This window comes from Crocodylus porosus, unplaced genomic scaffold, assembly GCF_001723895.1.
Source record: "Crocodylus porosus isolate Cpor-Errol unplaced genomic scaffold, CroPor_comp1, whole genome shotgun sequence".
Classification (NCBI taxonomy): domain Eukaryota; kingdom Metazoa; phylum Chordata; order Crocodylia; family Crocodylidae; genus Crocodylus; species Crocodylus porosus.
Genome location: NW_017728923.1, coordinates 10,979,621 through 11,000,951, shown reverse-complemented (window position 1 = coordinate 11,000,951; position 21,331 = coordinate 10,979,621). Strand labels below are relative to the sequence as shown.

Sequence of the window (21,331 nt, the reverse complement as noted above, 5' to 3'; positions counted from 1 at the left end):
TTAAAATGGCTGAAACCAGTTTATGATAAACCTGGTTGAATGTAGTATCAGAGTTAACTGATTTGGCTCAAGCCAGTTTAAACAATGTCTGTCCCAGACCCCTTGCTGGTTTAAGATAAACCCCCAGCATCCCAGCATACTCTTTGGGCTGAGTGGGGCTCTCTGCTCCACATCAGGACTGGCCCCTTCCCTCTGAGTCTGCCTGGCTTCTCTGTGCTAAACAGGGATTATTCCTCCCTACTCCTCTGCCTTAGCGGACACCTCCAGATTAGTTAGAAGACCACATGCTAGTTACAGTCCGTGCTGTGGGAGAGACAAAGGCAGAGGCAGACAGGCTTTTTGGAGTTAATCAACAGGTAGCTTAATGTCTTTCCTTGGAAACATTTGAGAAGAGCTGTTTGTTTTCCCTCCTCCCCCTCACCACTCTCTGCTAAGCACAAACCCCCCTCCCATCTGCCTTTGCTGAGGTGCCTGTATTAGCCAGCAGACCACATGCCATGGCTATGCTGAATCAACAGATAGGTGGTAATGTCTCTTCAGTGAGAAAGATAGAAAACAAAGAGATGAGGAAAAGAAAAGCAAGGAGGATGAAAATCAAGGTAACTGGGAAAGTACTATTTGTTGCAGAAGTGCCAAAGAATTTAGCAATCTGTAAACGGACACTCTTTGATTTCTAGCAGTTCTTTGATATGAACTGACATAAATTATTAAGATAAGTATGGCAATGGAAGATGGGGAGAGTGAGGGGGTTCTCTAAACCTACTAGATTTAAAGAAAGCCTTGTTTTCCTGCATGTGGGCAGCAAAATACACTACTCTGTTTTTCCATGGGTTGCTGATGCATTAATCCTCTCTTTTTGAGTATTTTTATATATGGAGAAAGTTTCCAAATACATCTGATGGAAGATATGTTGAAGTACTGCAGTTCTGCTGTATGTGCTATACTGTACTCTTAAGGGCTGGCCTTTACAAATGGTATGAGTTAAGATTCATCCCTAAAATGAACTCTTAACCTACTCAGTCTCTTATACCCCATACCTAACAAGAGTTCTTAGAAGGGAATACTGCAGCAGTAGCCAAGACGCTAAGTAGAGGGTTCTTACTCTGTACCGCTATGGCACAGGAAAACCGTACTTAGTATAGACCGATGGTGAGTGAGCACAGAGGATGCTAGGATTTGGTGCAGAGCTGTAAACTCTGCTTTTGCTAAAATTACAGTGGATGGGTGAAGAGGCAGTGGTAAAGTTTGTGGCATGGCTGCTACTGCAAGGTGATGGAGCAGCTTCACTGCCAATCCACAGCACTGACAGAAATCTGTTAATTTACTGTCCCTACAAAACTACCTTGAGCACAGCCTATTACCGAATCTTGTACAGAGACTACCTTTTGCACTAGTCTTATGGAGAAGCTGGAACAACTTGATTACAACAAGGAGCTGATCAATCCTTTTCCCATCTCTCAGAAAGAATCCAAATTTAGTCTTTTGATAGTTTCAAACAAGCTTTGTTTAAAGTGGCAGTGCCAACTGGAATATAACCCTCAGCTGTGAAAAACTTCTGGTACTTATTTTGAGAGCATTCGTACTCTGAATAGTCAGAATTGCAAGTCGCTGTGCAAAAAGTGTTGAGAACACAGTTAGAAACTTTATGTATTTCTTTGGGTTACTAAAAAGAGCTCAGCCTAAGAATAAATGATCTCATCTGCATTCTTATTATGAGATGTACTCGAATGCAGAAAAAGCAGCACAACAGTAGACCCAGATTCAAACCTCTGAATCCCCTGTCAAACCCCGACATTTTTATATTTCATCATAGTTAAACCATTCAGTTAATCTGCATAGAGTGTTTAATACAATACAGTTGATTAAGACACACAATTTCAGTGCCTTTTTAATATAACAAATTTCTTCTGAGAAATATCATCAGTTAATGATCTATGTCATTTTTTTAAGTTTGCCTTCTAACTAATTTTAGTGAAAATATCATTAAGTTCTCCATTACACTAATTCATAGTGAGAACTGAATAGCTTTTTACCATAGTGAAGACCTATTGCTCCCAAACATCCTCTCTGCTTTCCTATTTAGTATCTATTCATAAAGTCTTAGGGATTAAAAAAGAAAGAGGAATTTCTTGTCTTACTTTGGGACTAGTCAAGCTTCACACCATGGTGCCTCAAGGAAATGATTCAGACATTATCTTACTACTTGGCCTTGGGTAACTAATTTTACATCTCCATTCCCCCCCCACCCTCCCCCCAGCCTTTTAGCTGAAACCCTTTCTACTGTGGGAAGGTGCTATAAGTGTTGTGGTCAGAGAAAGCCATTACCATCACAAAAATGGCCTAGAATAATTGAATGTCCTCAAAGAGGAGAAAGTACCTTAGATTTTCAAACCTTATCTCTATCTCCATGTTAATATTTTAATTAAGTTCTTGTGCAGTATTCAGCTAAAAATTACATACCCCACATTGTACAAGGGGGTAGTCCCAGCATCCTGTTACACTGGGCTTTAATTTAATGTTTGAACATTAAGCTAAAATAGGCATTAGCAAAACATGGTAGAAAACTGATAGTAATGTATATTTTGGGGGCCTGATTCCATAAGTCCTGTTTGCATGGAATTTAAGGTGCTTGTAGGATCAGACCTTTTAATTGTGTTTATTGTGATCAGAACTGAACAGTCCTATCTCCATCCTGCCATCTGACACTACATGGAAAATTCTGGAAAATTAAGGGAGGCTGGTGCCAGGACCTGGGCTGTCCCCAGCAGCCTTACCTGGAGTCCTGGGGGCCACTTAGGGCTTCAGTGGCAGCAATCCAGGCACATGAAGCCTGGCTGGCGGCTGGAGTGTGGCTCTGGCTGGCCAAGCTCCAGTTTTCAGTGGTGCATGCTGCAGCCATGTACCCTGCTCTATTTTCTTTGCTGATTTTTTTTTTTTTTGATACTGGGAGTTTCTGATGCCTAATTTTGCCTCCCTGCACTGCAAATATACAGTATGGAGAATCCTTTCACATGAGCTGTATGCATTTTGCAGTGCTTCAAAAGCCTTAGAGGTGCTGCAAAGCACAAGTACATGTTCATCTGGATGTGCCCATGGTTTATATCAGTTAGGGGATTTCACTTGAGACTCATTCAACAGGTCCTACAGTGTCCACTGTTATGGTCAGAAATAAAAGAGGCCTCATGCTGAGCACCCAAAAATGAGAAATCCAACATCATTGGGATTGAAAATTTTGGCCAAAGGGGCAAAATTCAAAGCACTGTTATAAGCCCTAAAGAAACATAGGAAATGAGAGATTAGATCAGAAAAATGATCCATCTAGTCTGCCATGCTATTTTTAACAATGAGCCCTACCAGGTGCAAGAAATCTATAATGGACAATTATGGAAAAATCTGTCCATATTTGCCTTTTACACAGCAATAGTAGAATGAGGAAATCACAAGGTAACAATGAAAACCACTTAAACATTTTCACTAAGACACAATATGCAAGGATCAGTTACATATATACACAGTGAAGCTCATACATGTTTCAAAAAACAGAAAGGATGAAAGGACTTGTGAACTATTTAACAGATCCAGTAGAATTAGGATTTTTTATCTATATAGGGATGGTTTACAATTCACTTGCTTTGTTTGCAGTGAATGCCTCAATTAAGAATGAGCTGCTCAGCTACTTATTGTGTTAGCTTTTACTTCAAATGCCACCACTCCTCTGACCAGCTGTTGTCATCTGGCACAGCTGATTGGAGAAACAACCCACTTTGAAATAAAAGCCACAGTAAACAGCTGGAGCACCTCTGCAGCTGTTTGCTGCCACTTCATATACTGCAGAATAGTTTGCAAACTCACACTCCTGAAGTGGGGGGGCAGGAACTTAACCCTGACACCTGAGTTCTACTGTACAACCATATTTTTATCCACTACACCAGTCGTTTTTATCCTCTGGTCCACAGACCCATGGGGCAGACAATGTCTAAGTGTCCAGGTAAGATGACTAAGATCAGTCAAAAGTATATGAATACCCACACTTACTATTCAAAGGGATCCGCAGCTCCATCTGAAATTTCCAAAGGGGTCTGCACCTCTATTCACATTTTTTTAGGGGTCCACAAATGAAAATAATGTTGAAAACCACTGCACTATATTGTCCCTAAAAGAAATTTCTTCTTAGCTCCAGGGAATTATCTGTGGGATATTATTCTGAAACATGAGAGGATTTTTAGTAATACCCTGGCATCTTATGTATGGGATAAGCCTATTATTTCCATATCCCATTGATTTCAGAATGGTAGAGGACAAGGTCTGGAATGAATAAGATGCATTTCGTTTGTTTAGGATGCTATTCAATGTGGGAAAAGCCCTGGTTTTTGCACACTTCATCCTGTTTGGTGGATCCTATGCTCTCTTTCCAGGAACAACAGGGCTGATTTTCCTCTCACTGAGTTTGATGCTGTCCTACTGAAGTTAATGGGAGCAGGTTGAGGACCACATGGACTAGTCTTTCACCAGTGTAACTCCACTGATTTATGTTATTCATGATTTACATTAACATAAGCATAATCAGAATATATTTTTGTGCTGTTTTAAGTCTAGAAAAAAGCAGGAGGCTGAAATGTAAAGAACCTGCTATCTCTTTGACAACTTTTTTCCCCCAGACACTGATTTTGAAATATGAGAAACAAATGATATACTAAAAACAAAGAGTGAAGTTTCAGTGAACAATATGATGGGAGAAAAATGAAAGCACTTTGTGCTCATGCTGAAGCATGCATAGGCACAGCTGCTTGGCAAATATGATTATATTGGCCATATGACATATACCAGCATCACATAAATTATTCAGTTTTTTCATGTACAACACAAAGGATATTCAGTGAACCTCTTTATTTTTTTTCCATTTTCACTGGACATTGTATGACATTATTAAATTAACACAAACAGTTTCACCATCCTTATATTAGGCCCTAAATTAAGGTAGAGCTTTTTTTATTAATTAAAAACCAAAAACAAACCCCCCAAACTAAGTGTTACTTTTAAGTCCTGGGGAAACTGCGAGTAAACAAATAAAAAATTCATTAGAGAGAGGCAGATCGACTTAGATGAAAGTTTTACGGCATGAAGCTGTTTTCAAAAGCAAAAAAAATAAAATAAAATAAAATAAAATCCAGTCACTGGGTCATTAGCACAGCGTGCACCACCACTGAAATGAGGAACATTAAAACTTGTAACATTTGCAAGATTTACTAATATTTCAGTGCCTTAACAACGTTTTAGTTTAAAAGCTTCCCAACAGGCATTTAAACATTTTAAATGCCAAATCTAAATGGCTCTGGGTATATTTACACAGTATAAATATACTTAAAATTATGCATTTGGGCTGGGTTTTGGCAACTCTATTCTCCTTTACCTTTTAATGTTTTATATTAGGCATTGGAAAACAAAGGGCATCATTATAAGCACACATACTACTACATATATTAATTCAAACTGACTTAAATCCTGTTGCTGGGCCACCTGTTAAAGAAAATCTCCCAAAACCTCAAAAGCTCTGTTGTGAGAATCTAGTGTTTCCAAACTGTGAGCTATGAGAATGCCTCTCATCTTATTTTTAAAGGGGAGCATTTTAATGTGACTGTAAAGCTTATGCACATAGCAGCTTTATATAGCAGTCTATGCAGGTAATATTTTGGGTTTGTTCTCTTAACTACATGTAACTCTACAAGCTGAATAATCCTGGTATTTGCAATTGCTCATCATACAGCAAGACTCCAAACATCCTCATTTCTTTTAATTAGGGCTTTTCAGTTTTAACTAAAACTTTTTCAAAGCTAGGGGACAACTTCTGGTACAGAAGTCTCTAAATGAAGGCATACCATTGTTCATTGTGTCGGCATTTAAAGATATTCTATATTATTTGCTATCACGTGTTAAGCAAAGCAAGCTTCTTTGCTGCTATAACAGAAAGTACATTTAAAGCTATTGGCTTTTAATTCCAATCAAACAGATGATCAATAAGAAGCAACTGAAAATGGGTAACGTTTTCATTACCTTCACTCAACAATTATCAGTTCTGATTTTGATACATAAGGTGTTGTGCTTCTCCAGAACATTACTAGACTTCTCAGAAGCGAGTTGTTTCTGTTTTGAATCTAATACTAAGAAAACTCAAGAGTTTTGGTTATTCTTAAGCAGCACTCTTGAGTTAACCTATGAAACAAAAAACAAAGAAAAATGAACTGAAGTGCTTTAGTTTGTGCTTTGTGTCCATGGGAATGCAACCCCACAAAAACGGGGGTGGGAGAAGGGGAAGGGGGGCAGTTCAGGGAACACTAAGAGATGCAAAAACTGGTGGAAGCTTTACTGTTTGGCACCCTGTGTTGATTGAGAATCTGGCCAGCACAAAAGAATGATATAAAGTCTTTCTCACGCCTTAGCTTTTCCCAGCCTATGCCTGGGCTCTACATCTCACAGAAACAGTAGCACAAAATTTAGAACTGGCATTTCAGGTAGCTACAACAATATGGAAGGATCTTTCTAAAATAACCGTTTGTATTTGTTACTTTTCTGCAAAATTGGAATTTACTTTGTGACAACACGCACAGTCTTTGAGTTAGGAGCTGATCTCAGCTCCCAACCTACTAATTCTGCTGCTGCTCCAAATACACACACACACACACACACACACACACACACACACACACACACTCTGATTCTAGACATTTCTTAAACGTAATACGCTAATGCCCAAAGTACCGTGTACACAAATGATTATGATATTGCCATACTTGCATGTTTTCTGTAATAATACATTTCTCTTTTGATGTTGTTACCTTCTTAATAAGTGGCATCTCTCATTAAGTAATATACCATTAGCTCAGAAATGCAGTCCAGATCCCTAAGTGCAGTGCTTCCTGCAGCTGCCAAAGGGACATAAATAGTTGATTCACTTTTTTTAAATCAGTCAGCTGGCTCCCACAGTCTGGCCCCAGGTAAAAGTAAGAGAAATTTCAAGGCTACTCTGCACTGCATCAGCACATTAACTCTCAAAGTCACTTTACTTTCTGGGACCACATCATCTTCCTGACACAGGCATACAGATAGAGCTAGTGATGAAGTGGAAGAAGGAGCAGCTGGGGGATCCCTTATCATGGCAGAAGTTTCAATTGTTGTCATAAGGCATCTATTGTGCTCCTGAAACACAAAGTGCATTAGAAGGTGCCAGTGTTTGGGCCCTCTATTTGAAAAGAAAGTCTTGTGGGAGGATTAACAAACATCTGGTTTGACATATGAAACGTAATCAAATCCATCTAGGTACACTTGCAAACCTGTGCGTATTTCAAATCTGCCCAGTATATCTCTTTACCTCTTGAATTTTGAGAATATGCCATTTCTATCTTTAGGCAATATGCCATTTATCTTCCTGCCTGATATCCCATTTTAATCAAGGCAAGAATGTGTAAATAATCAGAAGAAACAATGAACTTGCACCATGTAAGGACACATTTCTTTCCCCTCATTTCTGATTAAAACGTGTTGCAAATATAATGACAAAATCTCTGTTTCCTCTAAGTCTTTGACAAAAGGGAATTGACATTTTCAGTCTCCCTATTTTAATGTTATCTGTTTCTGCAGCAGTATGGCCCAAAGCATAAGAGCCTGGGCCTCCCTTCTGCCTTCTCTTGGCACTAGAAAATGACTGAATGCTCCTAGGCTTTGCTGACTTTGAAAGCAAGCATTTCCAGCTTTCCCTGGAAAATAGTTTTCCTCTGCAAGGCTGCACACACTACCAAGACTGTAAAATAAAATGTGTTTCTTTATCCACTATTATATATAATTCTAGCAATACGTGAGAAGAAAAGCAATAAACCTGATGTTGTTACAGTGGATTCAAGTTACAGTGGACTGGGGTCTTTTGCAGCATGAAAGATCGCCCTTTTAAATCTACTGCTTGGATGGCCCTTCACAATTTAGGGAGTGGTTCTTGAGTGTATCCATGCTGACAAAATGGGCTATAGGACTAAACCTTTACTCCTGCCTGATAAACAAAAAATAACTAGTAGTCTGTTTCCGTACACTCACAAAATAAACATGCAGTATTTGTGACTGAATTTGAGTTAAGAAAACCATGTAGGTTAGGAGGAAATCAGAGATTTCTGTGTCATGCAAAATACAGAGTTGCCATTATGCAGAGGAGAACAAGTCGTTGATGATTGCTTCTCATCAAAATAATCAAAAGTGGCAAATAAGGACTGAAGAATTTCAAGCAAAGTTATCAGTTTGTTGGCTATCTCCATTAATTTAGAGGATGGCTGTTAATCAAAAATGTAGTGCAGATCTTCCAATATTGGAGGGAGAGCACCCCAGATAAACAAGATAATACATTTTTTTCAGCTGTAAAATGTCTGTCTTCCTAATGAGTCTAGATGTTAAACTTCATTAGGAACAGAAGGCAGCTCCAGTGACTAAAGTCCTATGAAACGGAGGAATTTTAATTCATAGCTTTCTTTTCTTAATATTTTAACTTCCAAGATGATATAATGTAAAGATCTAAATGCAAAAAATAGGAGTAGCATTGTGCTCTACCTTGGTTTTTTCCCCTTGATGAATGTTAGACTTTAATTCTTAAAAGAAAAAACACAAAAATACAAAATAGTTAATGTCATAAATGTGTTCTTTTACAAAACTGAGCAAATATATTTTCTATCAACAGATGCCTGCACCAGTTTTTTGATGACCTAATTCCTTAACCTGTGTGCTAGGCTTTTATAATTTGAGTCTTTTGTTATGTAATGAAGATTTTCCAAACCTTGCTTTACACCAAGAACTAAATTATACAATTATCCAAGCACCCACATTTTGGGTGTCCCTTGGATCCATCATTTATAGTGATGATGTTATGGTGATTAGATAAAACAGGTTTAGATAGAACAGTGATAAAAACTCCAGAAGTGTTTTACAGTCCCACTGCGAGTCTCACCAATGGAAGATCCTTGAAAAATGACAGGGTAAACACAGGGCTAGAATTTTAAATCTACAGAAGTTGTTAGGTACCTGAAGTCTGTTGAAGGTCAAAGTGAGTACTGTTCCTGACATCAGTGCTTTTGAAAATAGTCCTGGCAAACTTATAGCACGTTGGCACAAACTTGACCTACCTGAGGTCTGTCATTGAGGACTGTAACTTTCTGTCATTCCACTCTCGGGTTGCTGCCAGAAATCAAAATTCTTTCACAATTCAAGGTGTGATGGGATTTGATGCATGATCCCAAAACCACCTGCCATGACAGACACGTGTGACAGGAGGAGCAATTGGATCAGGGATCAGATCCCAATCATACCCTATTGTGAGTAGAAGGGAGCCGAAAATCATAATCCTGAGCTCCCCCCTGCACCAGCAAGTAACAACCTGCATGCCCAGGTACACCCACGGCTGGGAGTGGCAGTCAGCTGATCAGTGTTCCCAGCCATGAAAATGCATTGAAGCCCTTTGCTCTGGTGCACTCCTAGGGCTGGGAGAGCAAATCAGCTGATCAATGTTGGCTACACTTTCGATTTATGGCATGATGGGAGCCAGCCACAAAGTTATTACACACTTTGTGTAATAACTTTCTGGCTTATTCCCTGTTTTACTGTACCATTACTTCCATGAACGTGTGGCCAGGTTACTGATTTATCACATCTTAAGCATAATGTCTGTCACAGGCCTTGAGCTCTCATACAGAGATGGGAGTCATACAGGTGTAAAAGTATATACAAAAAAGATTAGGATTGTTGTTGGCTAATTTATCCAAAGACGAAGGAGTAGAGCTCTTATTCAACGATTTCCTCTCTGAGCATAATTTAAAAAATCTCGTTTTACTCCCATTATTGATTCATTACCCTTAGCATTCTGCATGAATAACAGTTAGGAAAGCAGAATACCTAAATGAAATTCTTCATAAGCTCACTGCTGTTTTCTTTATATGAATTAATGGCCAAATCCATTGTTGGTGAAACTCACTCGAGTCAAATCACGGATAAATTAGTCCCATTGTGTTCATGGCCTCAATTGCCAACCGAAGCCATCTTGAAATGCATTTTGTAATAGGTAAATGATCCATGATATTGGTTTTGTTGATAAGGATATGTTTTCAGAACATGGCATAGGGAGCTGGATGTATAACACCCATGAAAAACAATGAGCATTATGCGTATAACTCATCCTGCTCGACATTTAATTTTCTCACATTCATGTTCATGTGATGGAGACTTGTAAACGTACTTTTATGTAGAAAATGAATAGCGACATTCCTAAAAGAAAAGTTGTATAAGTGACTTTCAATAGTATTCCACCTTGTGTATTAGGTGTCCTCTGGAGAAAGAAAAGAAGTGAGAACATATCAGCATAAGGGATATTATTATGAGTTGTTTGAGGAGTCTGATGGCATTTCTCTGTACCCTCCACGCCTTTGTTCACTGTAGGTAGTTGTCCATCTCTATGGCAACACAGGACAGACCAGATCTTTGCTCTGAGCCTGCCCTTAAGGACTTCCTCTCATCAGGAAGATCTCACCAGAATGTTCTATCTCCAAGCATGACACAGGCAGACTGTAGGGGCTTCCTTTGGAGTAGAGCGGGGCACCTATATAATTTTAAGCTTTTAAAATATATTTTTGTCAATTTCACAGTCGGTTTGAAACAGAACAAAAAACATCGTTGTCTTTCTGAGGATAGTTTAAAGGTCGGAATCTCTTCCTCTGTCTCAGAAATGGCAGCCAAATGGCATGTAACAAGGAACCTGGCTTCCAACTGGTTTGGGGCAAGCTTGACTCTGAAACAGTTGACCATGCCATAGGGAAAGGACTTCCACTTGCTTGCTGACAGGGAAGGTTCAAGCCTACACAATTAAGCAGAATGTAGGGAAATCTGATTTTTGACCAAGGTTCATACATATTTTTGAGCAGACCACTGGAAGACTACCTTTACTAAGATCCCCCCAGAATCAGAACCTTCTCTATCTCTCCCATGATGATGGGTACTCCTTTTTCCTGGGCTCAGAGACTGATCTACAACTTAACAAATGCACACTTTAGGGAATCTCCTATGTGGGGCTAGGACTCTGACCAAGGTACCTGAGGGTGTGTCTACATGGGTAAATGCTCTGGGGTGGGTTTACTCTACAGTCATACACACACACACACACACACACACACACACACACACACTCACACACACATTTTGTGTGTGTGTGTATGACTCTAGAGTAGATGCATATATACACACATACACATTACACACACACACACACATATGTGACAGTAAATGCACCCCAGATCATTTACCCAAGTAGACACACCCTCAGATACCTTGGTCAGAGTCCTAGCCCCACAGAGGTGACTCCCTAAAGTGTGCGATTTTTAAGCTGTAGATCAGTCTCTGAGCTCAGGAAAAATGAGTATCCATCATAATGGGAGAGATAGAGAGGGTTCTGATTCTGGGGGGATCTTAGCAAAGGTAGTCTTCCAGTGGTCTGCTCAAGAATTTGTACGAATCTAAGTCAAAAATCAGATTTCCCTATGTTCTGCTTAATTGTGTAGGTTTGAACCTATATGTTTTGAACCTATATGTATATGTACACACACACACACACACACACACACACACACACACACTAAGAAGGTTGATAGAAAGCTTTGTAATCTCATAATTTGATTTGTGAAGCTGGAATAGGGAAACACCTATAGCAAGACCTCCTTGTGCCAAAGACCTGAAAAGTCCTTTTTTTCAAAAACTCTGCTGTAAATAGTGTCTGTGGTAGCCCCCTTTAGTGGAGGGCATATTTATAGTAGCTCAGGACTGTATATTTACAGTCTTGCTAAGTCCACAAAAAGGATGATGAAATCATTGCTCAGCTTAAACTTGAAAGCAGCAGCTACAAACCAAAGTATTGCCCACCTGCTTTTATTGTAAAGGTCTGCGCAGTTCCAAATATTGTGCTGAAAGCTGTTTAAAGAAGAAAGTATTCCATTATCCAAAGCCTCATTAAGTACTTTCCTTCTTCCATTCTTCAAGCTATCTTATTTGGCAGGTTTTCCCCCTGACTTTACTGCTCCTCCAGGCTCCAGCACGTAGGCTGAAAACAGACATCTTCTGTGGAGCAAGATTAGCTGTTCTGCAATGTATGGTGTGGTATAGCTACCCAGAGCACTCTAAGCACTCTAATGGCTTATCCCCCCATCACATCCACCCACAATGGACATGGTGGGGGGATCATCTTGGGTTTGACTAAATAAGGTAGTTCTGATGCACACACCAGTGAGCAATGTGCGTTGTTGTTGAAGATTTTAGAGTTTGAGGAATGTGGGTCAAATTCAGAGATAAGCTTAGGAAAATTTTAAAAAAAGACAGATGATTTAAATTTCCTTATAGACCACACTATTTACCTTAAACTTACATGGGCTTTCACTCATTTATTTACCAATGAGTACTTTAACGCAACACACAACCATTTTCTTACAACATATCACTTCTAGTTTTGGCTTATTGAGTCTACAGTGATCCATTTAATGAGAAAAATCCCAGGGAAAACACTGGTACAACTCCCATTGATTTCAAAGAGGATTTCACTCAACAGGAGAATAGGAGAGAAGAGTGTCATAAGACGCAATGGAAAAAATATAAAAATGTACAAGCTAAGCAAGTTTTTCCTTATTACACCCTTTTGTAAATTGTTTATATAATAATACTAATAAGAGCTTCAGGGCAGCCCCGATTACCAGTATTTATGAATTTTGACAATTAGTTTTTAGGAAGAACTTGACAATTAGTTTTTGCCAAAACCCCACACAAGAGTGTTAGTTCTCTTACCTGTTAATAATAGGTTTACAGCTGCTAGACAAATGTAAGCAAGTCCATCATGACCGATAGTTAAAAAACACCTCCTAAATGTATATTTATATGAAAAGACACTCTTAATAGAAGAAAGATATCTATGTCTTTCTTATCTATATAGTTTGAAATTCTGGAAGTGCAATAATAATGATGAGGCAGTTGTTGGGCATGTTAAAAAAAGGAGAGTTAAGTTTATGTGATTTGTCTTAATTGTGAGACACTCATACTTTTGGAAAGTTGTAGAGTTTTATTTCGGACACTAAAAAGAAATGGGGGCATTAGGGTACTATCTATAAGCAATGGGATGAAATTAAAACAGGAATTTAGATATATCTATCAAGAAAAAAATTGCAGGTTAGTAGCATCAGCACGACTGCATTTTTGCTGCACAGTGGCTGACACACTAAAATGCATCTAATGTGACCAATCTTGAAATAGGAGAAGGATAGAAGTTAGACACAATAAAGACAGAGTGCCTGGTTTCTCCCTCCCATAGACATAGAAGTAATCATCAGGAGACAGGAAAGAAACCAAGCAAGGACTTGGTCACAAATTTACCTCCACATTTTTCCAGCAGTGATAATGGTTGGCTCCTAGCACCAAGATCTACATCAAAGTTCTTGTTCATTGAATGAAATGAATTAGCTTGAACTAAGGCTCCTTTCCTAAAGTATATTTCTGCAGTCCCTTTGCTATATTTGACATATAAAATTACAGCAAGGACTGTAAGGCCTTGAATTTGGCAGCAGCTATTGCAGGGCTCTGCTTTCCAAGAATCCTTCAGGATGGCTGAAATAACTATTTTCAGTTGTAAATAATGGTATAAATTCAGCTCCTGGTTCAACGCAGTTTCAGGAATTTAAGCCAGTGCTAAACTTTAGATTTGGGATGTATTATACCCGGGGTGGGCAAAATATGGCCCGCAGGCCAGATGCGGCCTGCCAAGGGATTTTATCTGGCCTGCAGGTGGTACCTCAGCCCCTTCTGGCCTAGGCCGGAGGGAAGTCTGGGCCATGGTATGTGCGGCCAGTGCCAGTGTTGCTGCTACCACTGACTCCAGCCCTGATGCCCAGGCAACCTGGTCTGTCTGGGCTGTGCCAGATGGAGACTGGCCTGGGGCCCCTTTGGGGTGGGTGCACGCAGCTGGGTGGATGGGATGGGCCACAGGCAGGTGGGGAGCAGTGGCCAGGAGCGGGACAAGCAGGCAGGGCTGGAGGCAGGACTGTGGGGCATTAGCAGGGCAGGGCTGGGGCCCACTCCCTGCATGTCACTATCTATGGAAACAGCACCTGTCACAGGGATATGTGGATCATGGTCTCTCACTGTCACCACCCCACAATCCTGGCTCATGGCCTTACTTGCCCATTTTGGTCCCAGTTGCAGCACTTGTCCTGCCTGCAGCCCGGTCCTGTCTGCCCAGCAGAGCACACCCCGCACACGGGGCTCCCAAGCTGGTCTCCATGGAGACCTGCCCACCTGCCCATTCCATCCGGCATTTGCAGGGTGTGTGCAGGGTGGACAGACCCAGGCTAGATCAAATCAATTCCCTCCCTCCACACTGGGTAAGCACCACTGCTGTATCGGCTAGGGCAGCACCCGCCCTCCAATCTTGCCTCCTGTTAGATCTTGCTTCATGTCCTTCTTGCCTTGTTAGATTTCAGCACCTTAACTAATAAACTTTATTGATAGTTACTTTTTCTTTTTCTTTTGGTTAGTGGAGCATTTGCCACCAGCTTGTAAAAGGCTGTTTTTTAACTTACCTAATAATTAACGTTTATAAAGCAGGTTCTAAAGTTTACAGAACCTGATCCTTAGTTATTTGTCACATACGATTCATTTTTTAACATATCATCTGTCCATATTTTCAGTAAGTGACCAATTCTTTCATAACCTTTACTCATTTTACGTGTCACTTTGGCAAATTATTAAAAGGATAGCTCACAAATGACCTTGTGTGCAGAATCACCTAGCTTTGTACCCTGCCGTGTAAATCAGAGGTCAAGCTCCCTATTCAATAGCAAGGAAAGTTAGGCACTTAAGACCAGCATTCCACTTTTATCAGGAGAGATTGACAGAGGTTCTCCACCAAATAAACACCCAACAGGTTAGAATACTTTTCTCAGGTGTGAGAGACCTGAGTCCAAGTCCTGCTCTCAGTCAAAGTGAGATTTCAAGAGGGATCCAGCACAAACATCTGAGTGCCACAGATATAAGGGTTTTGGGCTTGATCACTCTTTTATCCCCAAAAAGAAACATGACATGTCAGTTGCCTTTTGTAAGGAACATGATTGGACCCTACAGGTGAGACAGACCTGGGAAGAACTGGTATAAGAATCTGCTGGAGCCTAGTAAGAGCTCCAAGCAACTTGGCAAAGCCTGGACTTAGATTTTCTTCATTTCTGTCGCAAAATGTAGGGGACATGTTTAAGCAGCAGCTGAGCTGGGGTTTTAAGGATCTCAGCTGCACCTAAATCTTGGACTTAAGTATATAACGTGGCCATTACCATTAGGTGTCTGAGTCCCTTTGTGAATCTTACTCAAGCCATCTGCCTTTCAAGGCCAACCTGTGTATTTCCCTGCTTAATATAGGGGGAAATCGTTTCATTCTTGCAAATCAAGAGTGAAATTCTGGCCTTACACAGTCACAGACAGTAATTCGGTAGGGCAAGGATCTCACCAAATTATTGCTTTTAACTTTCCAATTGCTTTTAATCCATGTTTAGGCTTTTTTAATGCTCAAAAGGTAACTTGCCTTTGGACAGTAAGTGTATAACTCAAGTCTTATGCCAGTTTCCAGGTTCAGACAGACGTAATACTGTTCACACTGCAGTGTGGATATTAAGAGACAGGATATGTCATAATAAGAGGTGGAGGCTTTCAGACTAGAAATAAAACAGAAGTCTAGACAGCAGTTAAACATGTTATTTTATGAAGTGCACTTCCAGTGTACTTTAACGTCTGTCTTCTTAGGTCTTATCCAAATGGGAACATTGACTATCATAATTACCGAAAAATAACTCCCCATGTTGACAGAATAAAAGTTGCTTTTAAGCCAGAACAGAGTGGCCAGGTTGGCAGCTCTTGCTGAAGAGCTTATCCCACAATAATTAATGCTCAATTTCCCTGTGCAGCCATGGCCTGAAAAAGGCAGTTTTAATAGTCAGGGCGATGTGAGGGTTATTCTGATATGTGGTAAATCATAGCTCCTCAGTTCAGCAATCCTTCGCTAGTCATATCTAACACATCACTTTGGTAAGAGGGGTTTATTTATGAAAGATAGTTAATTAACCAGATGATTTCTCCTCTGATGGCACCTTCACATTTTTTAAAGGAACACTGTTGTGGGAAGGGAAAATATTCTAGTGACAATGTTTTAAATACATGCTATCTTTGTAAGTAAATCTAAAATCATTGCAACTCAAAAAGAAACAAGTGTGTTATTTTTCTGTTTGGTTACAGCATGCTTTCAGTAGTAACCAAATGTATAGCCCATTTTACTGTTTAGTCTAACTTTGCTATTCAGTCAGACTTCCTTTTTTGATGCTGGATGTTTGAATACAGAAATGGAAAGAAAAAATCTGTTTTTCAGTTGAAGAAAAACAATGATCAAAGGATGACAGGGGCAGCTGAAAACATTTTAAAATATTTTTTGTCTCCTAAGATTTAAATAGTTTCAAGATGATGATATCCCTTTCAGTATTACCTAGATTTTCTGGATATTAGTTTGTGCCTATTCTGCTTCTTGAGTTATAAAAGGCATCAGGAGAACAGTTTCCCTTTCAGACAGAAAACAAACACTTTTGGCTGATATGTGAATATTGGTGAAAAAAGTCAAATTTCACCCATTCTATCAAGAGTTGGCCTAGAGATCAAATTATATTATAGGGTTCACTGTTGCCCTTTTGTAGTGATGAAGGTGAATCTTTACAACCTTCTCTTACAAGGAATCATTCTTATCATTATTTTCAGAAACTACTGAGTTATTATAAAAAAGAGTAAAAGCTGAAAGCAAAGTTAAAATGCCTTAACATAGTTTCATAGTTTCAAAAATGTTAGGGTCAGAAGGGACCTATTAGATCACCGAATCTGACCCCCCTGCCCTGGGCAGGAATGAGTGCTGGGATCAGATGACCCCAGCCAGGTGTCTGTCCAATCTACTTTTAAATACCTTCAAGGAAGGGGATAGCACCTTCCTGGAAAGCTTATTCCATATTTTGGCAACCCTCACTGTAAAGAATCTCTTCCTGATGTCCAATCTGAACTTGCTCTCCTCCAGTTTGTGGCCATTATTTCTAGTGACCCCGACTGGTGCCCTGGTAAACATTGTATCCCCTATTTCTTGCTGCCCCCCACCTGATAAGTTTGTTGGTGGCCATAAGATCACCTCTCAGCCTCCTCTTGCAGAGGCTGAAGAGGTTCAGGTCTCCCAATCGGTCCACACAGGGTTCTTTCTATAGGCCTTTAACCAGATGAGTGGCCCTCCTCTGAACCCTCTCCAGGCCATCCACATCCCTCCTGAAGTATGGTGCCCAAAATTGGACGCAGTACTCCGGCTTCGGCCTGACCAATGCCATATAGAGGGGAAGTATTACCATCCTAGACCTGTTTGTGATGTACCTATTTATGCAAGAAAGGGTGTTGTTAGCTTTACTTATTACCTCATCACACTGGTGACTTGTGTTCATTTTTCATAGATGTCATAGACATTAGGGCTGGAAGGGACCGGGGAAGACCATCGAGTCCAGCCCCGCACCCGAAGGGCAGGAAGTCAGCTGGGGTCATAGGATCCCAGCAAGATAAGCATCCAATTTGCTCTTGAAGGTGTTCAGTGTAGGTGCTTGACCCACCTCCGATGGCCACCTCCAAACCACCTCCAATTTTGAAGTTGACTACGATTCTGAGATTGCAGTTGTGCTACTTAGAGTGGCACCTCCTGGGCTGTAGGAGTGTTGGTGATTCTTCCTCCCCAGGTGCAGCACATGACACCTATCCTTGTTAAACTGCATCCTACTCTGTTTGGCCCATTTCCCCATTCTGTCCAAATCAGCCTGGATTCTCTCCCTGCCATCTAGTTTGTGTACCTCCCCCCATAGTTTGGTGTCATCAGCAAACTTGGATAGGGTGCTTTCTACTCCTTCATCCAAGCATTTTGTGACCTGGTCATAAAATGAAACCAGGTTAGTCAGGCAGGGTCTGCCTGCTATGAACCCATGCTGATTGCCCCTTAGCATCATTTTACCCACTGGTCCCTCACAAATGTGATCCTTAACGATTTTCTCGAAGGTCTTGCGAAGGATAGAGGTGAAACTAACCAGCCTATAGTTACCCGGTTCCTCCTTCCTCCCCTTCTTGAAATAGGGACCACATTGGCCCTTTTCCAATCCTCCAGGACCTGTCCTGAGTGCCATGAGTGCTCAAACAGTTGTACCAGTGGCTCCACTATGACTCCAGCTAATTCCCTAAGTACCCTAGCCTTCAGAACAAGTTACTTGTTTCCAGTGAAGCAAGAGTGGCTTTTATTTTTTATTAGAGAGAACGAGAAAGTATTCTATCTATTGCAGGGATGAAATAATCTGCACACCTTGTTTTTCAGACTATAAAACTGATAGAAATGTTGTGATAAGAAAAAGGCCACAACAGACCACCAGGAGGTGGGCAAAAAGCAAACAATCACAATTCCAGCTGTGAGCACACAAGCGTTTCAGGGGGAAGAGGACATTTCATGTGTTTTTTCACCAAAGAAAGCAAGGTAAATTCCAGACAAACCCTCATTTTCCAGCTGAGCAATAAACAAACAAACTAGAGGATCTTTTGTGATACTTAGTAGGGGTGTATGAAGCGGGCCTCCTTTGATTCGGATTCAGCCCAAATTGGGGACAGTGATTTGATTCCTCGATTCGGATCGCTGTCCCTGATTTGATTCAGCTGAATCCTAACCTGAGGATTCAATGCTGATTTGGAGAATCAGCAATTTGGCCATAGACACACCTTTAAATGTTTTTTCTACATACCTTGAGGTATCAGGCACAGTTCGTGAATGCGACGATGCTGGGGCAGATGGAGCATCCCACAGGAGTGCAGGGGGAGCCCCCACATTCTCAGCAGTGAATTCAGAAGTGGACTGGAAGTACTTCAGTTCAATTCAGAGAGATTAAAGGGTCCCCTGATCTGATTCAGATTCAGAGATTTGGCCACTGAATCAGGCCAAATCTCCGCCAAATAGAATCAGGGACTGAAGCTTCACAAGCCCTAATACTTAGTGACAGGGCAATTGATGTACCGGTGCAATTATTAGGCCCCTTCATGAGGTATAATTTAATATTAATGTGCTAGTTTGGAACTACTGAAGTTGTACTAGATGGATAATTGGTCTGAAATGTGCTACCATTTTAAGTTTGTTTTTGGCTTTTACTCTTTTTATAATAATTCAGTGTTGCTTGTTATTGAATTTACTGTTAAATAAATATAACAATTTTAAAGTAAATATATCTAAAGAAATAACCAAGAGCAAATATGTGAGATAATCGTAAGTGTAGGAGGGCCCAGAGCCTAGACAAATAACGAAGTGCCTTTCCAAATGCTTGCTTTATCACTTCTTCCTTCTTTACCCTTTCCTCCTCAGTTTCTATACTGCCTGGTTTGTATACAGGTTTTTTTCTTGAAAAAAGCCACCATTGCCATCACCATTTTTAAATAGCTCTGTAACCATTACAGAAGTTTAATATTTCTTACCAATGAAGAGCAGGCAGCCAATGCAGAAGGCAGCACTTACTGGTGGATAATAAAATGTGTGAAGTAGGAACACTAGGCAGATCGGGTCAAGAAAGTGCTCCTTCTGCTCCATAGTTTGAAGCTGAAGAAGTTGGCACGTACCATCACTCTATGCACATACCTCTGTGCTCATCTTCCTTAGTTTTCCCAACTGGCATTCTTTCTTTCTTTCTTTTCACCATTCCACTCTCTCTCCCTCAACTTGCTAGCACCCAGTTATTTATTCCTCCACCCACTCATTCACCCAATCAAATACTTCCTTTATGTATATTTTTCTGGATGCTGGGGATTTTATGTTCCTGCCCATGCAAAGTGAGGCCAAATGTTTAAAACCAAGAAGTATGGAATGTTTTCAGTGGTTTTCACTGGTTATAAAGGACAGAAGTCTGGAGACAGAACTGTTAGGCATGCAGTATTTAGTTTCAGACTCTGTGTGCCTTCATTTTCCCCCACTAATGTGTGACAGATAGGAGTGCAGCCTGAAAAAATGCCATGGGCTTGGCCCAAGAAGAAAAGAAAGGTAACTCTGCTGGTAGTCACACAGTGCTACAAAAAGCAGCTTCAGTGATTTAGGTTCATTGGGGATCTTGCCCTGATTGCTAAGCCTAAGCCTAGAACACTGTTACTTACCATCTTCCCTCCAGCTCTGAAACTTAGAAAATGCCAAAGCAGGGATATTTCCAGTCTTTATAAATTGAACTAGGAGTGTAACCAAGAAAAGGTTTCTCCTCACCCACCCCCCACCCTTACTCTGACTTGGCGTACTGTTCACTGATTAGCCATGGCCTTATTTCAAAAGAGAGGTTGGCCACAATATAGTGGCAGGTGGAGTAATATGCATTTACAGTCCACCAGGCACTCTCAGATCCTTTTAGATGAAAGGGCATATGTAAATAGAGTCATTATGAAAACTGTCTGTGAACTTTTTCTTTTTTTTGCTTGACATGACTCTTTTCCTGTGTATCATTTGTTGTAGTCTTCTTTACTGGGGAATCTGTCAGAGAACATTAGAGGCATAGCTTAGTGTAGACTGAGGGACACTGCATATATAAAATAGTATAAATCTTCTATCCTCCTCCTGAATCGAATATCCTCTCCCCTAACAACATAGGTGTTTAGAATAAACCTGTAGAGAATATGGCTGTTCTTAGTGTATGGTAAATAGATGCATTGTGTACAACATGAACAATTCGAATGTAGATATGGGTGTGGATATACTTTTAATCAACTGAGTAACGAAAAGCAAAACAACTTGAAACACCAACGTATTTATACCTTTTCAGACTAAGCTTTTATTTTTAATATTACAAACCATTTTTCTTTATTCACAAACCACGGTAGTGATATAAACACTAATTTCTAAAGACAGATATACATATTTTTCTGGGTTTGCAGATTTTTTTAACTGTTTAGAAGTCACTATATTCCACACATGGTAGTAATCATTTTTTTCATAATTCATACTATCAGTAGTTATTTATATAAGTGAAAACATTCCCAATATATATTGTAAAAAATTCCAAACGCGTTTCTTACATAACTATTTCAGACATACATTTTAAAATGACTGACTGGAGTGTTGTAGGAGCTTTCCAAACAAAAGACTTCCAATTTGGGTGGGCACCCTCATCCTTTCAAGATTTCTTAACAGAGTAAAACTCCATACAATCATCAGGAGGACAGGGTTGTA

The 21,331-nt window shown here is 40.2% G+C and overlaps 1 protein-coding gene across 12 annotated transcripts in view; it reads right to left on the bottom strand.

The window, feature by feature from the left end:
* Positions 1–20,909: 20,909 nt before the first annotated feature.
* RBFOX1 (RNA binding protein, fox-1 homolog 1) overlaps positions 20,910–21,331 on the bottom strand; it is a 1,970,253-nt gene continuing 1,969,831 nt past the window's right edge. For all 12 annotated transcript variants that reach the window (XM_019540075.1, XM_019540076.1, XM_019540072.1 and 9 more), the window contains one exon: positions 20,910–21,331. This exon is cut by the window's right edge. The gene's annotated coding sequence lies outside the window, so the exon portion shown is untranslated.